The sequence below is a fragment of the Tubulanus polymorphus genome, chromosome 8 (assembly GCF_964204645.1).
Source record: "Tubulanus polymorphus chromosome 8, tnTubPoly1.2, whole genome shotgun sequence".
NCBI classification, from domain to species: Eukaryota; Metazoa; Nemertea; class Palaeonemertea; order Tubulaniformes; family Tubulanidae; genus Tubulanus; species Tubulanus polymorphus.
The window spans coordinates 14,197,673-14,216,942 of NC_134032.1; the positions used below are offsets into that span (position 1 = coordinate 14,197,673).

Sequence of the window (19,270 nt, forward strand, 5' to 3'; positions counted from 1 at the left end):
GTCTTTCAATTGTAAATAGTACACTGTATTTGTATATATTGTAAATACTCTTGTTATGTTTTTAAAATATTTTTTATTTTTCTCTCGATATGTAAATATTTGTAAACAAAATCTTTTTTTTCCTCCACGTACCATGGAAATGGTTGGAGAGTAATAAATTATCTTATCAATATACTGGTGTTGTTTCTATGAACTAATGACTTTTCGTAAACTTGGTGGCAGCACTATACGGTCCCCTAGCGTGAATTCTATGAACTAATGTAACGATGAGGGCTGGTAGTGCCCGGAAGCTTAACATTAACCTCAATATAACTACGTTCTGAGCGATTTAAGTCAGTATTGTTTTCTGAAATGGAATTCACTGTATTTGATCGAGCGTATGGTCAATGGCGCGTGCAGTAGCCCGCGGTATTACATTAGTTCACAGAAATGACGCTAGGGGACCGTACGGTGCTGCCACCAATATACTGCTGTTGTTTCTAAGAACTAATGACATTTCGTAAACTTGGTGGCAGCACTATACGGTCCCCTAGCGTGAATTCTATGAACTAATGTAACGATGAGGGCTGGTATCGCCCGGAAGTTTAACATTAACCTCAATATAACTACGTTCTGAGCGATTTAAGTCAGTATTGTTTTCTGAAATGGAATTCACTGTATTTGATCGAGCGTATGGTCAATGGCGCGTGCAGTAGCCCGCGGTATTACATTAGTTCACAGAAATGACGCTAGGGGACCGTACGGTGCTGCCACCAATATACGGGCGTTATTTCTATGAACTAATGACATTTTGTAAACTTGGTGGCAGCACTATACGGTCCCCTAGCGTGAATTCTATGAACTAATGTAATGATGAGGGCTGGTATCGCCCGGAAGCTTAACATTAACCTCAATATAACTACGTTCTGAGCGATTTAAGTCAGTATTGTTTTCTGAAATGGAATTCACTGTATTTGATCGAGCGTATGGTCAATGGCGCGTGCAGTAGCCCGCGGTATTACATTAGTTCACAGAAATGACGCTAGGGGACCGTACGGTGCTGCCACCAATATACTGGCGTTATTTCTATGAACTAATGACATTTCGTAAACTTGGTGGCAGCACTATACGGTCCCCTAGCGTGAATTCTATGAACTAATGTAACGATGAGGGCTGGTAGCGCCCGGAAGCTTAACATTAACCTCAATATAACTACGTTCTGAGCGATTTAAGTCAGTATTGTTTTCTGAAATGGAATTGACTGTATTTGATCGAGCGTATGGTAAATGGCGCGTGCAGTAGCCCGCGGTATTACATTAGTTCACAGAAATGACGCTAGGGGACCGTACGGTGCTGCCACCAATATACTGGCGTTATTTCTATGAACTAATGACATTTTGTAAACTTGGTGGCAGCACTATACGGTCCCCTAGCGTGAATTCTATGAACTAATGTATTGATGAGGGCTGGTATCGCCCGGAAGTTTAACATTAACCTCAATATAACTACGTTCTGAGCGATTTAAGTCAGTATTGTTTTCTGAAATGGAATTCACTGTATTTGATCGAGCGTATGGTCAATGGCGCGTGCAGTAGCCCGCGGTATTACATTAGTTCACAGAAATGACGCTAGGGGACCGTACGGTGCTGCCATCAATATACGGGCGTTATTTCTATGAACTAATGACATTTCGTAAACTTGGTGGCAGCACTATACGGTCCCCTAGCGTGAATTCTATGAACTAATGTATTGATGAGGGCTGGTATCGCCCGGAAGTTTAACATTAACCTCAATATAACTACGTTCTGAGCGATTTAAGTCAGTATTGTTTTCTGAAATGGAATTCACTGTATTTGATCGAGCGTATGGTCAATGGCGCGTGCAGTAGCCCGCGGTATTACATTAGTTCACAGAAATGACGCTAGGGGACCGTACGGTGCTGCCACCAATATACTGCTGTTGTTTCTAAGAACTAATGACATTTCGTAAACTTGGTGGCAGCACTATACGGTCCCCTAGCGTGAATTCTATGAACTAATGTAACGATGAGGGCTGGTAGCGCCCGGAAGCTTAACATTAACCTCAATATAACTACGTTCTGAGCGATTTAAGTCAGTATTGTTTTCTGAAATGGAATTCACTGTATTTGATCGAGCGTAAGGTCAATGGCGCGTGCAGTAGCCCGCGGTATTACATTAGTTCACAGAAATGACGCTAGGGGACCGTACGGTGCTGCCACCAATATACTGGCGTTATTTCTATGAACTAATGACATTTCGTAAACTTGGTGGCAGCACTATACGGTCCCCTAGCGTGAATTCTATGAACTAATGTAATGATGAGGGCTGGTATCGCCCGGAAGCTTAACATTAACCTCAATATAACTACGTTCTGAGCGATTTAAGTCAGTATTGTTTTCTGAAATGGAATTGACTGTATTTGATCGAGCGTATGGTCAATGGCGCGTGCAGTAGCCCGCGGTATTACATTAGTTCACAGAAATGACGCTAGGGGACCGTACGGTGCTGCCACCAATATACTGGTGTTGTTTCTAAGAACTAATGATATTTCGTAAACTTGGTGGCAGCACTATACGGTCCCCTAGCGTGAATTCTATGAACTAATGTAACGATGAGGGCTGGTAGCGCCCGGAAGTTTAACATTAACCTCAATATAACTACGTTCTGAGCGATTTAAGTCAGTATTGTTTTCTGAAATGGAATTGACTGTATTTGATCGAGCGTATGGTCAATGGCGCGTGCAGTAGCCCGCGGTATTACGTTAGTTCACAGAAATGACGCTAGGGGACCGTACGGTGCTGCCACCAATACTTAGAAACTTTGATATATTAAAAACTCCAAATTTTCAATTAGCACAATTTATAAAAGATGGTTTAGATGTATATAGATCCATCCTGTAGTCTGTCAATTGTAAATAGTACACTGTATTTGTATATATTGTAAATACTATTGTTATGTTTTTAAAATATTTTCTATTTTTCTCTCGATATGTAAATATTTGTAAACAAAATCTTTTTTTTCCTCCACGTACCATGGAAATGGTTGGAGAGTAATAAATTATCTTATCAATATACTGGTGTTGTTTCTAAGAACTAATGACATTTCGTAAACTTGGTGGCAGCACTATACGGTCCCCTAGCGTGAATTCTATGAACTAATGTAAAGATGAGGGCTGGTAGCGCCCGGAAGTTTAACATTAACCTCAATATAACTACGTTCTGAGTGATTTAAGTCAGTATTGTTTTCTGAAATGGAATTGACTGTATTTGATCGAGCGTATGGTCAATGGCGCGTGCAGTAGCCCGCGGTATTACATTAGTTCACAGAAATGACGCTAGGGGACCGTACGGTGCTGCCACCAATATACTGGTGTTGTTTCTATGAACTAATGACATTTCGTAAACTGGCTATACGGTCCCCTAGCGTGAATTCTATGAACTAATGTAACGATGAGGGCTGGTAGCGCCCGGAAGTTTAACATTAACCTCAATATAACTACGTTCTGAGCGATTTAAGTCAGTATTGTTTTCTGAAATGGAATTGACTGTATTTGATCGAGCGTATGGTCAATGGCGCGTGCAGTAGCCCGCGGTATTACATTAGTTCACAGAAATGACGCTAGGGGACCGTACGGTGCTGCCACCAATATACTGGTGTTGTTTCTATGAACTAATGACATTTCGTAAATTGGCTATACGGTCCCCTAGCGTGAATTCTATGAACTAATGTAACGATGAGGGCTGGTAGCGCCCGGAAGTTTAACATTAACCTCAATATAACTACGTTCTGAGCGATTTAAGTCAGTATTGTTTTCTGAAATGGAATTGACTGTATTTGAAAGAGCGTATGGTCAATGGCGCGTGCAGTAGCCCGCGGTATTACATTAGTTCACAGAAATGACGCTAGGGGACCGTAGGTCCTGCCACCAATATTTAGAAACTTTGATATATTAAAAACTCCAAATTTTCAATTAGCACAATTTATAAAAGATGGTTTAGATGTATATAGATCCCTCCTGTAGTCTTTCAATTGTAAATAGTACACTGTATTTGTATATATTGTAAATACTCTTGTTATGTTTTTAAAATATTTTTTATTTTTCTCTCGATATGTAAATATTTGTAAACAAAATCTTTTTTTTCCTCCACGTACCATGGAAATGGTTGGAGAGTAATAAATTATCTTATCAATATACTGGTGTTGTTTCTATGAACTAATGACTTTTCGTAAACTTGGTGGCAGCACTATACGGTCCCCTAGCGTGAATTCTATGAACTAATGTAACGATGAGGGCTGGTAGCACCCGGAAGTTTAACATTAACCTCAATTTAACTACGTTCTGAGCGATTTAAGTCAGTATTGTTTTCTGAAATGGAATTCACTGTATTTGATCGAGCGTATGGTCAATGGCGCGTGCAATAGCCCGCGGTATTACATTAGTTCACAGAAATGACGCTAGGGGACCGTACGGTCCTGCCACCAATATACTGGTGTTATTTCTATGAACTAATGACATTTCGTAAACTTGGTGGCAGCACTATACGGTCCCCTAGCGTGAATTCTATGAACTAATGTATTGATGAGGGCTGGTAGCGCCCGGAAGTTTAACATTAACCTCAATATAACTACGTGTTTAGTTTTTTTCAGTTTAGAATAGGATCCCACCTATTACGTGTACATAGATTTTCTAATCTCCATCTACCTAGAAACGAAAGAATGTGCCCAATCTGCAATGTTTTTGGGGATGAATTTCATTTTCTCTTTGATTGTAAGATTCTTGCCGAACTTCACAATGCCGTTCCGAATTTAGAAACATTTAGAAACTTTGATATATTAAAAACTCCAAATTTTCAATTAGCACAATTTATAAAAGATGGTTTAGATGTATATAGATCCCTCCTGTAGTCTTTCAATTGTAAATAGTACACTGTGTTTGTATATATTGTAAATACTCTTGTTATGTTTTTAAAATATTTTTTATTTTTCTCTCGATATGTAAATATTTGTAAACAAAATCTTTTTTTTCCTCCACGTACCATGGAAATGGTTGGAGAGTAATAAATTATCTTATCAATATACTGGTGTTGTTTCTATGAACTAATGACTTTTCGTAAACTTGGTGGCAGCACTATACGGTCCCCTAGCGTGAATTCTATGAACTAATGTAACGATGAGGGCTGGTAGCGCCCGGAAGCTTAACATTAACCTCAATATAACTACGTTCTGAGCGATTTAAGTCAGTATTGTTTTCTGAAATGGAATTCACTGTATTTGATCGAGCGTATGGTCAATGGCGCGTGCAGTAGCCCGCGGTATTACATTAGTTCACAGAAATGACGCTAGGGGACCGTACGGTGCTGCCACCAATATTTAGAAACTTTGATATATTAAAAACTCCAAATTTTCAATTAGCACAATTTATAAAAGATGGTTTAGATGTATATAGATCCCTCCTGTAGTCTTTCAATTGTAAATAGTACACTGTATTTGTATATTTTGTAAATACTCTTATGTTTTAAAAATATTTTTTATTTTTCTCTCGATATGTAAAATTTTGTAAACAAAATCTCTTTTTTCCTTCACGTACCATGGAAATGGTTGGAGAGTAATAAAATTATCTTATCTTATCTTATCTTATCTTATCTGGTGCGTGATTTCTATGAATTTATGTAATAATGCGAGCTGGGCCACCTTCGGTTATCTGAGTTAGTCGACTATAGTCGAACTAAACAAAATGTCAGTTAGTCGGAACTATATTCCGGAAATAGTTCGAAAATCAAGCGCATTCGGTTATTAGTTCCGACCACTAGTCGACTAGATACGAAAACCGAATTTGGCCCTGGATGCGCCGGGTAGTTAACATTAACCTTAATTTAACATTAACCTTAATTAAGGCAGTATTGTTTTCTGAAATGGAATAATATTTGATTTATGGTCAATGGCGAGCGCAGGAGCCCGCGGTATTACATCAGTTCATAGAAATCACGCTAGGGGACCGTACGGTGCTGCCACCAATGTATTGGTGTATGTATTAAATATCCAACTTAAAATATGGCTAAATTCATCAAAATAGGTCTAGATGTATATAAATCCCTCCGGTAGTATATGTATTGTAAATAGTAAATAGTATATTATGTACACAAGTGTGAGACCAGTTAATTAAGTTTGTAGAATTTCGGAGCTTTTATTACTGTTTATGTAATTATTGTAAATACTGTTTTTCCTCCATATACCATGGAAATGATTGGTGTAAATAAATATTCGTATTCGTATTCGTATTGGTGTGGTTTCTGAGAACTAATTATATTTCGTATTGTGATGATGATGACTGTATTTGATCGATCTAGTCGGTGGTGGTGGCGGGGGTGATGACGATGTTGATGATAAACCCAAACCCTGCAGCTACCCCAAACCCTGCTAACCATACAGTTGGATATATCTACCCATAGATAAGGACCAAATAAATTTGCTTTATTCGTTAAAGATCACTACAGCGCACGACAAGACAATACTAAATTTACGCATACACAAATATATAACGAATAAACTGGGTTATCAATCTGAATTTCTAAATATAATACAAACCTGCTGCTCCACTTCATACTACTGCTGGTGCTATTTCCTCTTATGGTATCTTTGATTAAAAACTTTTGTTAAAAACTTATCAATAAAAAGATTAGGGAATTTTTGTTGTATTTTTGGTGTTTCGTATTTGTTCTTGCTGTGGTGATGAGTGGCACAAGGACGCTGATAAGAAGCATGCCGTCTTTACTGTTACTGAGGATATCTTATAATCGGGGAACTTTGAATTTTTCGGTGTCTTGTTGTTTCTGCTGGTAACGATGGCAAATTCTGTGTAAGTGTTGTTTATCGGGATGTGCGCGCGGGAATGTTTTACTTTTTGAAAAAAGAAACAAAAACAGGTTTCTGCATACAGGTTGGGCATTTCTATATTCGGTTTTTGAATGACGAACTTTTTTGACGCGTTGAGGAAAATGTAACTGATGAGAAACAAGCTGTTGTTTTGCGTGGCCTTATCGAAATTTCCAAATATCGCCGATCAGCCTGATGATAGTGAACATAGCTTAAAGTTACTGATGATGAGGTTATTATGATGATGTAATACGGCGTTGCTATGACTACCATATATGAGATGTTGTCGGCCAGTTGATTCGTTTCACTCCAGGACATCCATCCATAATAAATGAACGCAGCGAGGTGAGTCCATTGTTACCAGGACTCGTGTGCAACAATACCGTATTATCCAGAAAATCAATAAATTATCATACGTCACCAATAGTTACTGGAATACAATTACAAACCGTTAATATTCGAATGAAGCTAACAGGTCGCTTTAGGTCAAAGGCATCTCTCGTGTTCTCATATTAAACTTTCATGATATCGAACCGTTCACTTTCCGTAACATGATAGAAATAAACAATAAACATTAAGGTACTGGTCTGATTATATGTAAGACCATTGACCTTGGTGGGTTCACCTTCAGCCTGGAAAAATTTTAAAACGGTCGCGATCCCCCACATTTTTACGTTCTATTCGTGACAATGAAAAAGAAATCTAATTAAACGCCATTTGGATGAGGAAATCGTAAATTGTAAAAAATTGTCAGGTCTCGCGAAGGCGAACCCTCTATCAAGCTTACCGAAGGAGTGATCAGTGATTCGTCCAGGATCGTAGAATGACTCAGAGCTTACACCGATGGGAACAACCATCATCAGGACGGCTGAATCCCGAGGCCCGAATGCGCCCGAGTTAGAGTTTCTATCTCGATTGGTTTTTTTTTCAAGATCCGCAATTCAAATCCCGTTCTAGGTGGTGGACTGTAGACCTGAATTTTCCCGATGGGCCCATTTGAGCCTGCTTTCCCGCTGCCCTGCTGTGGGCAATGGAAATAAATCAATTGATATCTCTTGAGCCTGCATTCTAATTCCTGTCGGACTCACAATTTAATAAACCGACGCACAGTCGCAGTAAAACAAAATTTTGTAGTTAAATCTTCTAAACGTTTTAATTTTAAATTGAATTCAACTAGGCATCCGCCATTCATTAGTTTCAATGGAAAACTAAAATTCAGCCAAAATTAAGTAATATTGATCATGTCAACTCTTATTAAAGTAAGTCCTATAGTTATTATTGAACCCGGATTATCAATAATGCATTGATTAAACCGACCAGTATACATCCTGTATTCGGTCAGTTTATTGTTACCGTAATTGTTGTCCATCTGTTTACGCACGTCGTTACCTAGCGACCGCATCAACAGAACTGGACGCTGGATCGAGACAACCAGAAAGACGGACGCTTACCCCCGCAATAACACCTGAAAATCCCGACCAACGCAAGGAGGATATTAAAATAACATTTTCACGTTGGAAAAAAATGTCTAAAATGACTAAGAAACTACATAAACTAGGATTAATTTTGTTAATTATAGGAGTTTCACTCAAAATGCGTGAGTACAATTATCTCTATATTTTAACTGCGGGTGATTGCTAATGATTGTTTCAAATTAATAGTTTTTATACATTCGACCACCAAAACAGTTAAACCGGAAAATAGCCACAAAATAGTATAGTGATCGTATGGATTTACAACCAACGTTTAAGAAGTTTATTTTGAAAATATCTACCAATTTCTTTCCAAAACGTTTCAAATTTCTGATCACGTTTTGTAACAGTTTCTGAATATCATGGACGCCTGGCAGCCATATTTAAAGCATGTTAGTTTTTTATATAGCAAGCAGAAGGTAATAGGCCCTATGATTACATGTTCAAAATGAAATCTGGATTACATGGACGCCTGGCAGCCATATTTAAAAAATGTTTGTTTAATTCTTGTTTACAAAGGACACTTAGTAAAGCCCTATCAAATTTTTAGCAGAATTTTACGTTTTTTTTTCAAATATCAGATGTTTGTCAGACGACCGACGACCCGACAGCCACCGACGATTCTACACCTGTACCTGACGATTCGTCTACACTTGTACCTGACGATTCGTTTACAATCACTGCACCAGACGACTCAACAACAACTGCACCTGAAGATGCATCACCTGACGAAATGTCTACGGAAAATGGCACAATCCCGGAAACGACGACTGCACCTTCCAGAATACGTCTAACACCGCCCCCTATACCGACTTTTACGAATTTAGCAATATTCGCTAATTCGGTGAATAATGGTTCGCGCTCTTTGGTACTGGCCTTAAATGTGAAACTAGGTCAGTAACACAACTTTGGAATTTTCAAAAGTTGAAACTTAATTTAATCATAAAATTTATATCGGTTATCAAGATATTGTGATGTTTGAATTAACACGGTCTCGATGGTTGTAAAATCAATTACACAATCTAAACGCCCTAGTTACGCGCGCAGTCATATCTTAGATACAGTCTAAGACCTATTGAGTTCGAAAAGTTCTACAGCCAATCATAATACTTAGGACCTGATTTAAGTTCTATAACCAATTTTAAAGCTAAAGCTTAGTCTTAATATTCAAGTCAATTCTGGACTAACGTATCAAATACCATGCGTAACTGGTTTACGCTTATCTATAATATTCTATACTGGTAAAAAGTGTAAACTATTTGGTTTAGGTTTAACGATATCTTCAACTGGTGAAGCGCAGGCCCGAGCTGTTATTAACGCTATGGCCGATAACGGAGGAGCTGATTTAATGGTATCCATCCTCTCCGGTACTAAACCAATCAGACAACTGGCTCTCAACGAATCGACGCTGATACCGGTCCCGTTCTGGAATTTCATCAAGGTATAGGGTACACGTTACCACTGTTATTTTAAATTTGCATCGGAATATAATTTCTACCGGGTCACGAATTGAACGCAGGAGTGTGACATGGGTGGGCTAATCTACACACGAGGAGTGTGATATATACAAGGGTGGGCGTTTTGTGGAAATCGAGGAACCACCTGGGGCGCTATGAGTCGGACTCAGTGCGACTAGATTCGGCGTCATACTGCGATTTAAAAAAAAGCCTCCTCATCAATACTAAATTAAGGTTGCCCTTTACAAGAAAATACAATAAGACATAAAATGGTGGTGTTCCTTTGAGCAAAAAAGAAAAGAACACCGCCGAGGGCTTCTTGCCCCGTGTGAGGCTCGAACTCACGACCTTCAGATTATGAGACTGACGCGCTAACCAACTGCGCTAACGAGGCGGTTGGTATACCAATGGTACGTAACGGCTCGTGTGGTATGGAGTAAAGGTATAAACCAGCCATGCGTTAAGCACACAATTAGCAATAGATGGCGAGGGAGAGGCTGAGATGAGGCATCACAGATGCACGTTGGTTGGCCCGGCATACAGAGTATTTGGACCATCATTCATATTATTGACTAAGGCTAAAATGATACTATTTCTCTCCTAATCAGTTTTTAGCTTTAGCGTTATGAATCATCATTATAAATCAATTAACTCGATTTTTATTAGCATTTTCTTGGCTTTTTAATACAATATTCAGTTTGAATTAATAGACAACTCTTGAGTCCAATAATTCATGTGTATGCGTCTATTCCAGCCCGCTTTACGCAAACCGTGGTTTAAAGCGATGCCCCCTGATGTTGCGGCGGACATCTGTCGCAAGGCCGGTAATGAAACCGTATTCACCGACCTGTACGGATCCGGACCCAGATTAGGACCAGTTAAAGCTGAAATCTGCGCATTTGGGGTAAATTTCATATAGACTTTCAATCAAATTTTAGAAATATCATAATTATATTTCAAAGTAATTCATTTTGAATTTAATCAATATTCCGTATTTGTGATAGTTGAACGAAGCGGAAAAACGACAAGCGATGGCAAACCTCAGACAGAAACCGAAAACGAACTGGACCCCGGACGATTGGGGTCAAGCGTTATCCGACCCGAAACGTTTAACTGGCAGCGAATTTGCTTCGATGTCATCCGCAGCGCTTCAAGCCAAGTAAGTTTCCTTCAGAGTATAGCGAACTGAAAAGGTCGCCATAGCGGCCATACTTTAACAAATAGGTTATCACAGTTACGATTTGAATGACGCGGAAAATTATATCGTGGCATAATGATGGTCGCCATAGCGGCCATATTAAAGTTAGATAATCGCCATAAATGGGCATATTGAAATCGTATTGAATATAGAAATAATTCAAAGATAATTTATTTCGTCGTTTAAGTTTGGACACATTGAAATCAGTGGCCGCTGAAATAACAGACCCGGGTCAGGTGCGCGCCCTTTCTGAAGCGCTGGTCTCGTCCTACGGGTCCACCGATTCCTGGAGTCAAGCCACGATGGTGAATGCCGGAAGTTTGATGCAAATGATGGACCCTAGTCAATTAAAGAACCTATCAACATCTGCGGTAAATAGAAACAAGAACCGATTGATCAAATCATGGACCCGGCATGCGGATCGTCGCTGAATATCGAACCTTCACTAATTTTTTTCTATACATATAGGTGGCGCAATCTTTAAGCTATATTTCTGTCGGGGAAAACAAGATGAAAAGAACGATCGTCAAAGCGTTAGCCCTGTCGTCGCTAGGGGACGCTAGCTCCTGGACAGCCGATACTGTGGTCAGGTAAAATCAATTTTATCAATGAATGCTTTAGAAATCTAGTTGAGACATGTATATGTCATGACCACTAGGTGGCGTGGCGCAGACACTAAATTCTGGACCGATTACGATGTACCTGTACTGAAGACGCGTGTCACAGATTTCCGAAAAACCGTCATCGCTGCCTTGCGGCCATTTTTAATCTGTATAATTTCTTTTCTCTTTTCAGTACGTTATCTTATGTCAAAGCGGATATAACGGTGATGAATAAAATCAGTGCGAACACGTTTGCGGCGAATGTGGCAACGTTAGGAGCAAATACCTTTTCAAAATCAGAAGTAAGGAGAAATCCTTTGTGAAATAATAGATTTTATTTGTATCCGAGGTATCTGGGTTCGCTGTCCAATAACCCGGTGGATACCGCAAGTGGAATCCTCGATTGCTGCAGTAGTTGATGTTCTTCTGCTCAGTAGCGACACATGGTGGATCCTCCCTTGCCACGAGTGGAATCCACCATTGCCGCAGTATTTGATGTCATTCTATACACTAGCGATACCTGGTGGATCCTTACTTGCCTCGACTGGGATCATCGATTGCCATAATCGACTGTTAGAGGGCAGTGCGTGCTGATAACTAATTAACCAATTACTAATCAACCAGTTACTAATTAACCAGTTACTAATTAACCAATTGCTGATAATTGATTTTAGTCGATGTTGATGTATAAACGGCTGAAGCAGTCGACAACGTTTTCTAACCCGGCCGCATTCAGCGCCTCCACGATTACATCACTGGGTTCCATCATCGGCGGTATTGATCCAACTACAGCATCATCCATCACTGATACGGCTGCATTCGGTGCTTTATCGTCCCTAAAAACTGCATCATTCTCGTTGCCTTCGACGGTAAATACTCAATCGTTTTCTACCGAAATTAAGCAAAATTTTGATGATTTATGAATGATTCATTTTCTGTTGGATTTTTATTTTCGCAGGGCAGGAATTTCGCTATTGCAGCCATGAGAGGTGGTCTTGGAAATGTGAGTAGAATAATAGAATTAGCGGGGAAAATTTTTTTCACAATCTCAGATTTTTTAAAACAATCTAAGATTACTCTTAAGGTCTAAGACCATTTTTGGACTTAAGTCTCGAATATCCGGCCCCGGATCATTTAACTGAAATCGTTTAATCTTTCAGACTTCAAGTTTTACGGCTTCGTCTATGGAACAGATGGGTAACTTGGTATCGTTTATACCTCACGGTTTAGTGAAAGAGATTCCACCCGCGGCTGTCGCCGGAAGTATAGATACTATAGCTAACATTGATATGGACGAATCGATGTCGATGGCTTTACTAGAAAAGGTCCGTTGTATTCAGACTGCATTGAATGGATATTTTCAACTCATTCCTGCTATGATACGGTATTGTTGTGCGCATCAGCAACATCTAAAAAACCAGGGGGCCGTTTTATAGACTGGTATTACCTTTAACCCGGGGCTAACTAGATTCTTTTTCAATTGAATTAGCCCCAAAGTTAAAGGTAATACCAGTCTATAACACTGGCCCCTAGTATCATGGGAAGTTTCGAAAGGGTTTATATTGATTATTTTTTCAAAATCTAATTGATAGTATTTGCGAAATTGCAGGTGTCTGCTGCTAGTGGAGGTTTAACGGGGAGCGTCGTTGCCCGGTTAGGTAAAATGACGTCAGCGATATCGGTTAAAACGATGATGACGATAAATGCGGAATCGCGCGGATTCACTTCGGATTCATTCACGCCGCAATATACACTAACAGTCGGTCAGGTATGATCTATACACACTGCCCACAACCCCAGGGGTGTAGATTCCTAGCTAGACCTACCCTCTCGACCCGTACGCAATCGAAATAAAAAGTTGCCAAAAATCTAACTACTCGCGAAATATGGGTATTCGATTTGAGATTTAGTCGGTTTTATATTATGGTAGTATACTGTGGTGTTCATTTCACCAAAACGTGGCGTTAGGGGTGGCTGTTTATTTGGTGGTGGTGGTGGGGGAAGAGGGGGTATATCAAGGGTTAACTGTTTTCGAAAATACATTATCATCTTTTTCACATTTTCGAAACTAATGGTGTGAAAAATATCATTTTGATATATCTTTCAGGCTCAGGTGACGGTTACAAAGATCGTCGAACATTTCGGAGCCGTATCGAGTACTAACGGGAACTATACGGTAGATCGATTGGCCAGATGGGCGGCCGTGATGGTACCCGGTATCAAACCTAGTGATCTATCAAGTTTAGGATCTGGATCTCTACTGCAGGCGTGGCTAGACGGTACCGTCAGTACCGGCGGTCAACTATCCGGCGATCAGGTTACGGCCGTAGTCGCCAGTGTTGAAACGTTCCTAGGTTTGACAGCTATCGCTACGAACGATTCGTCTAAACTCGTTAGTTCACAAAAATTCCTCAAATTCATCAGGTAATTTACATTCATCATATAATTTGCATATCATTAACATATTAGATAACCTGTTATTATTACCTGTGGCGTTTTAATTAATAGGGTTATCAATAGTTATCACATCTTTTGCATATACAATAACATGTCTGCAACTTTGCATATCTAATTCAAATTCACATCATATAAGCATATCATTTGAATATAATTAGCATATTGAATAGCCAGTTATTTTGGCATGTTTTAGGCCTGCTATTAAATGATGAATTATTCACCAGTTACATCAATTTGAGTCATTCATATTCAAATCGTTCACTGCGCAACATTAAACCTACATCACGGAGAAAATAAATTACGAAATGGAAAACCTTCAATTTCAGCACGTCTAAATTAGAACTATTTTCGAACACAATGAAACCAACTGTTATATCATTAATTGGAACGCAAACTATGGATGACGTCACAACCGTTCAGCTCAAACAATTAGCCTTATTTGCATTGAAATACGTGGTATGTATTCAAAACATCCTCATGGATGCTTGGCGGCCATATTATGTGAAATATATTATTCTCGTATAGGCAGGCCCGTGCCGACGCCTTTTGTGGGATAGTTCTATTTCACTGCAAAAGGGGTACTTTTTACCGTGAAAAGGGGAACTCTCCTAATGAAAAAGTTCATATTTAACCTATGAAATGCCCGAGTACCTGAATAGAATCATTTGAGAATGGTTTGCTTTTCAATATCCAAAAAATACAGGGAATTGTATCCAAATTTCGAAAAATCTTGACCCACAGATTTTGGCACTGACCTTCTGAAGGTCACTTTAGGGGCTCGTTAGCTCCCCCTGAGGTAATATATATTCATTACATCAAAAATGTCTACATGGCCACCTGACAGCCATATTTATTTCCATATAGGATATAGGCGGATGGTTACTGTTTTCATATAGGCAGGAGACAACGTAATAATTATTATATTCAAAATGTCCACATAGTCGCCTTGCGGCCATATTAACTACATATTTAATTTCTATGTAGGAGGTGGACGGAACAATAACTGATTTTACGTCATCTGCGACGCTCAGCGATGTTGCTCTATCTAATATGGGAACGATAATGTGCGGATTGGAAGTGTCACACATCAATAAACTAGACTCATCAGCCCTTACAAATCATCTCGGCACGTTATCATCTTGTCCACTAGATGTCGCCACCGGTAGAGCTTTGTACGAACGCGCCAAATCAACTTTGACGTAAGTTGTTGTATGCGCATTATATTCAAATACAGATAAATTGCTAAATGAAGTTTAAAATTAATCGGGAGTGTTTTATTCGAATCGAAATTTTCAGGAATTTCCTGACAACACAAGAATATATATTAGCAGCGGGAGAATTGTTAATGTACGCGTCAGCAGCCGACTACAGCGCCATCACCGACGTAAGTCTAAACGATTAGAGCCGGTATCATTTAGAAGCTTAGATGGGCTTTACTTGATGAGATTTTTTCAAGATTTATGATTGAATGCATGGAATTGGCTATAATACTAAAAAGGCCAGTTCCATACACTGGCATTAACTTTAACTTGGGGGCTAACCTATTTCATTTCCAATTGAGTTAGTCCCCAGCTTAAAGTGACATTTGTACTCCTTTATATAACCTTTAAAATATAGGTGGCGCAATCGTTAAGTCCATTCGCGCTTGACTGTGACGTCACGAAAAATAAGGTCTTATGCAGGGAATCAGAGGGTTGCAGTGTTGGCTTTAGATGAAATGTTCGTTTCATGTTTCAGACGGATTTCGCAGCCGTTTCCATGTATTTGTATCAAGCGATAGAGGTCACCACTGCAGCTCGGGCTTATAGACAACAGAACGGTTTGAATCAAATATCGCAAACCGACCTCACGTTACAGGTGTCGCTACAAGCGTCGCTGTACGCGAACGTATTGACCCGTGTAACCGCAGTGAACGCCGCGAAGAAACGAAGACGTCGTTCTACAGGTAAAACAACAACCGCTGGCAGCCGAGAAAGGAAGGGGCGCTACCTTTAATGGCGCCATCTATATTTTCAATATATTTATTGCTATAAAATATTTACATATTTTCTCATAGAACTCAATCGCCGTGCTTAACACAAAATATAAAAATCGTCAAGATGAAACATATTAGTTATAGAAATGTAACACTTTAATGATCATCACAAACTTATAAGTTTAAAAATTACGTTCATTAAAGCATCGATTGACGAGCTTTCCCATGGCAACTGACTAAAACAAAGCAATTTGTCACGTGATTCGAGAAGCCCTGAGAATATTTGCTAGATTACACATCTCAGTTGCTGTCGATGTGTGCGCTATGGACCTAGCGACCGGTATGAGCCACGCAGAACCAGCGGGGTTCTCGCTCACTAGCAACTAGTTGTCTCCAGTCGCTTTGTCGGTGTATGCTTTGCTTTAGGCCTAGCGCACATCGACACTGCGATTGGAGACAACTAGTTGCAAGGCAGTTTTCGGCGCATGAGAGGAACTGGCTGGATACGATCAGTTGCTTGAATGTGTCGATGTGAGCGAGCTTACGATTGGTAAGCGTCGATCTATCTCCAGTTCCAGCCAGTTGCCCATGTTCTACTTTTGAGCAACTGGTTGTACTCAATCGCAGTCATATCCGTCGATGTGCGCGCTCTGGATCTCGACGATCGACACGCGCCATGCAGTTAATGCAACTGACCGGTTGTAACTAGATTTTGATGTGCGCGGGGTAATCGTTCGGTAGCAACTAGTTGTCTCCAATCGCAGTGTCGATGTGCGCTAGGCTTTAGGGATAGTGAATTCCGTAGATAAGTTGCCGAGATTCTAAAAGCGCTACTTGCATATAATTTCGTAACGGCGGAATTGATTGATTTTTGTAGGTACGATCACGTGTTCCGACATGCAGGCGATGGGAACGAACGGAGTAAAAGCGTTGACGTCAACGCAAATCAATAGTATCTCAAATACTGAATTCCAAAACTGTATCGATACGCTAGGGGGCGCTGAATGGTCAACTACTCAACTACTCGCTTTGGTAACCAAGGCTAAAGCGGTAAGCGCAGTTTCAAATTTTGATAGTTCAATTAGGTCGCTTGACTTAACCCTAAAGAGTCCGCTACAAGGCAGTGGCAATCAAACATTAAACCAAATCAATGACGTTAGAATTATGTTCTTAAACGAAAATAATTTAGAACTATTTTCAGCAGACCTATAAAGTCGGTGGTAGCAAATGTGATACAAGATACCCAGGCCCTGGCCGGATCCAGGACCTCACTTAATTTGTTGCCATATAGCCTACTTATCTTACGCTAGACACCTAGAGTTTTTTTTTGGAACTGAACAATGAATAATTTAAAATTGACTCTTCAGTTTAAACTACAGTAAACCTCGCCCAACTCGGACTTGATTGTGTTTATGGAGAAAAAAAATACTTTCAAAATACAAGTTCAAGAATTGACTATTTTCGAGTAAGGCGCGGTTTACTAATTAAGAATTGAAATAAACTCTCAGCTTACTGTGGAAACAGAGATGAACCTGGAACTTAGACTTTATCCACCAGCGAGTGGAACCTAGTCAGTAACCTGTCTGTGGTTTAGTTTCACGATCGGATATTTTCACAAACCACATTGGTATAAGTTCATCCGATTATAAAAATCTTACCACCAACGATTAGGTAACGAACTACGTGGAACCCTATCTAAATGATATCGTATATTTTTATAGGTTTATGGTTCTACGGTATCTACATGGTCGACGTCGGATATCGGTAGCATCAACTCGATTATCGCCGGTTTAGAATCGACGGAAATCTCGACACTCGATCTGTCAGACTGTAGCGCTGCTGGTATCGGTATTACAGAATTGTTCACTGTTAATAAGGTAACATATTTAAAAAAAAATCACCCTACTGTGCAAACCTGGAGCCACTGAACCCTTCTAATAGCAAACGCCGTGCGAAGTCGATCGTTTTCGGAAGTGTGATGATAAAATGCCTGGGACAGGTACAGGTAAACACTGTTAGTGCCTAGTTAGTGTTAGGCTAAACAAAAATGATAGCTTGTTTCTCCGCAGCGGCCGGGTCATTTTTGTAAAATATGATAAAATTTATAAACAGTTCATTCCTATAGCGGCCGGGTCTGTTATGGTAAAATTGATCACGATTTTTAAAAAAAGTAATGTATAGGGTAGATAGGCGGCCGGCCGGGTCAACATTTAAGCTCAGCAGAGCGAAGAAACAAGGTATCAATTTTTTTTAGCCTAACCGTGGTTAGCAAACTGTGGTTAGGCGTAAATGGGTGCTGAAAAAATGCTGTTAGCTAACCATTGTCTTCGTGTGGGTTTCTGAGGCCTATTTTAAACTGGTTAGCCTAACCATAGATGGCCACTAACCACGGTTTTAGGCCTCTCTGGTACGTAGCCGTTTTCCCAAGCAAGGGAAGGGCCCGGTTCATGTCGGGGAACCCGTAACAACGACTGGTATTGAGACTACCGTTAGTCTCACAGGATTTCCCTCATGTCCGCCCCTGATATCTGACGTTTTTAGAAATGTCATAGGGCAGGTCCAGATGTGAAGTTTGGATGATTCGGTGGTTCAGTCTAGCACAACTTGAATCTTCGGAAATCATGCAATATTCCCTATATTTCAGCTGAGAGCTGGATTCATGGCAATAACGGAAAAAATGTTAAACAATAATTCAACAGTCGTTACGAGTACGCAGTTGACCTGTATGAAAAACTTTGCATGCGGCGCCACGAAGGAAGAAATTGTCTTATTCAACCCTAGTAATTACGCGTAAGTACAGCGTCTTAATAAACCATGGTGATAATGATGCTAATACAGAATTAATCTTTATAAGCGGCGGTTTCATTCTAAGAAATGTTCGCCAGGATTCCGGCCCAGTTCCACGGTTGTGTCAATTAACTCTGAATACAGGATCCAGTTCCCAGTAGTGACATCAGAACTCAGGATTCAGTTCCGCAGTAGTGACAATAAATCAACTCTGAACTCAGGATCTAGTTCCACGTAGTGAGAACAGAGCTCAGAATTCTGGATCCAGTTCCACAGCTATAAGTTTTGAGTTCAATTTGAGGAGAAATTAGTTTTCATTAAGTCATTTTCCGAGTCAAAACTGTGGATCTGGGGTCTTTGGACACTGTATCTATAGTCGATACACATAAAAGCAGTCGTTTCAGACCATGTTTAAATGTCTGAATCTCTGAATCCAAGAGTTCCGCGTGG

At 39.9% G+C, this 19,270-nt stretch overlaps 1 non-coding gene across 1 annotated transcript; it reads right to left on the reverse strand.

The window, feature by feature from the left end:
• Positions 1–10,121: 10,121 nt before the first annotated feature.
• Trnam-cau (transfer RNA methionine (anticodon CAU)) lies at positions 10,122–10,195 on the reverse strand. Its single transcript has one exon. It is a non-coding gene; the product is annotated as a tRNA-Met (tRNA).
• Between the last annotated feature and the right edge of the window lie 9,075 nt (positions 10,196–19,270).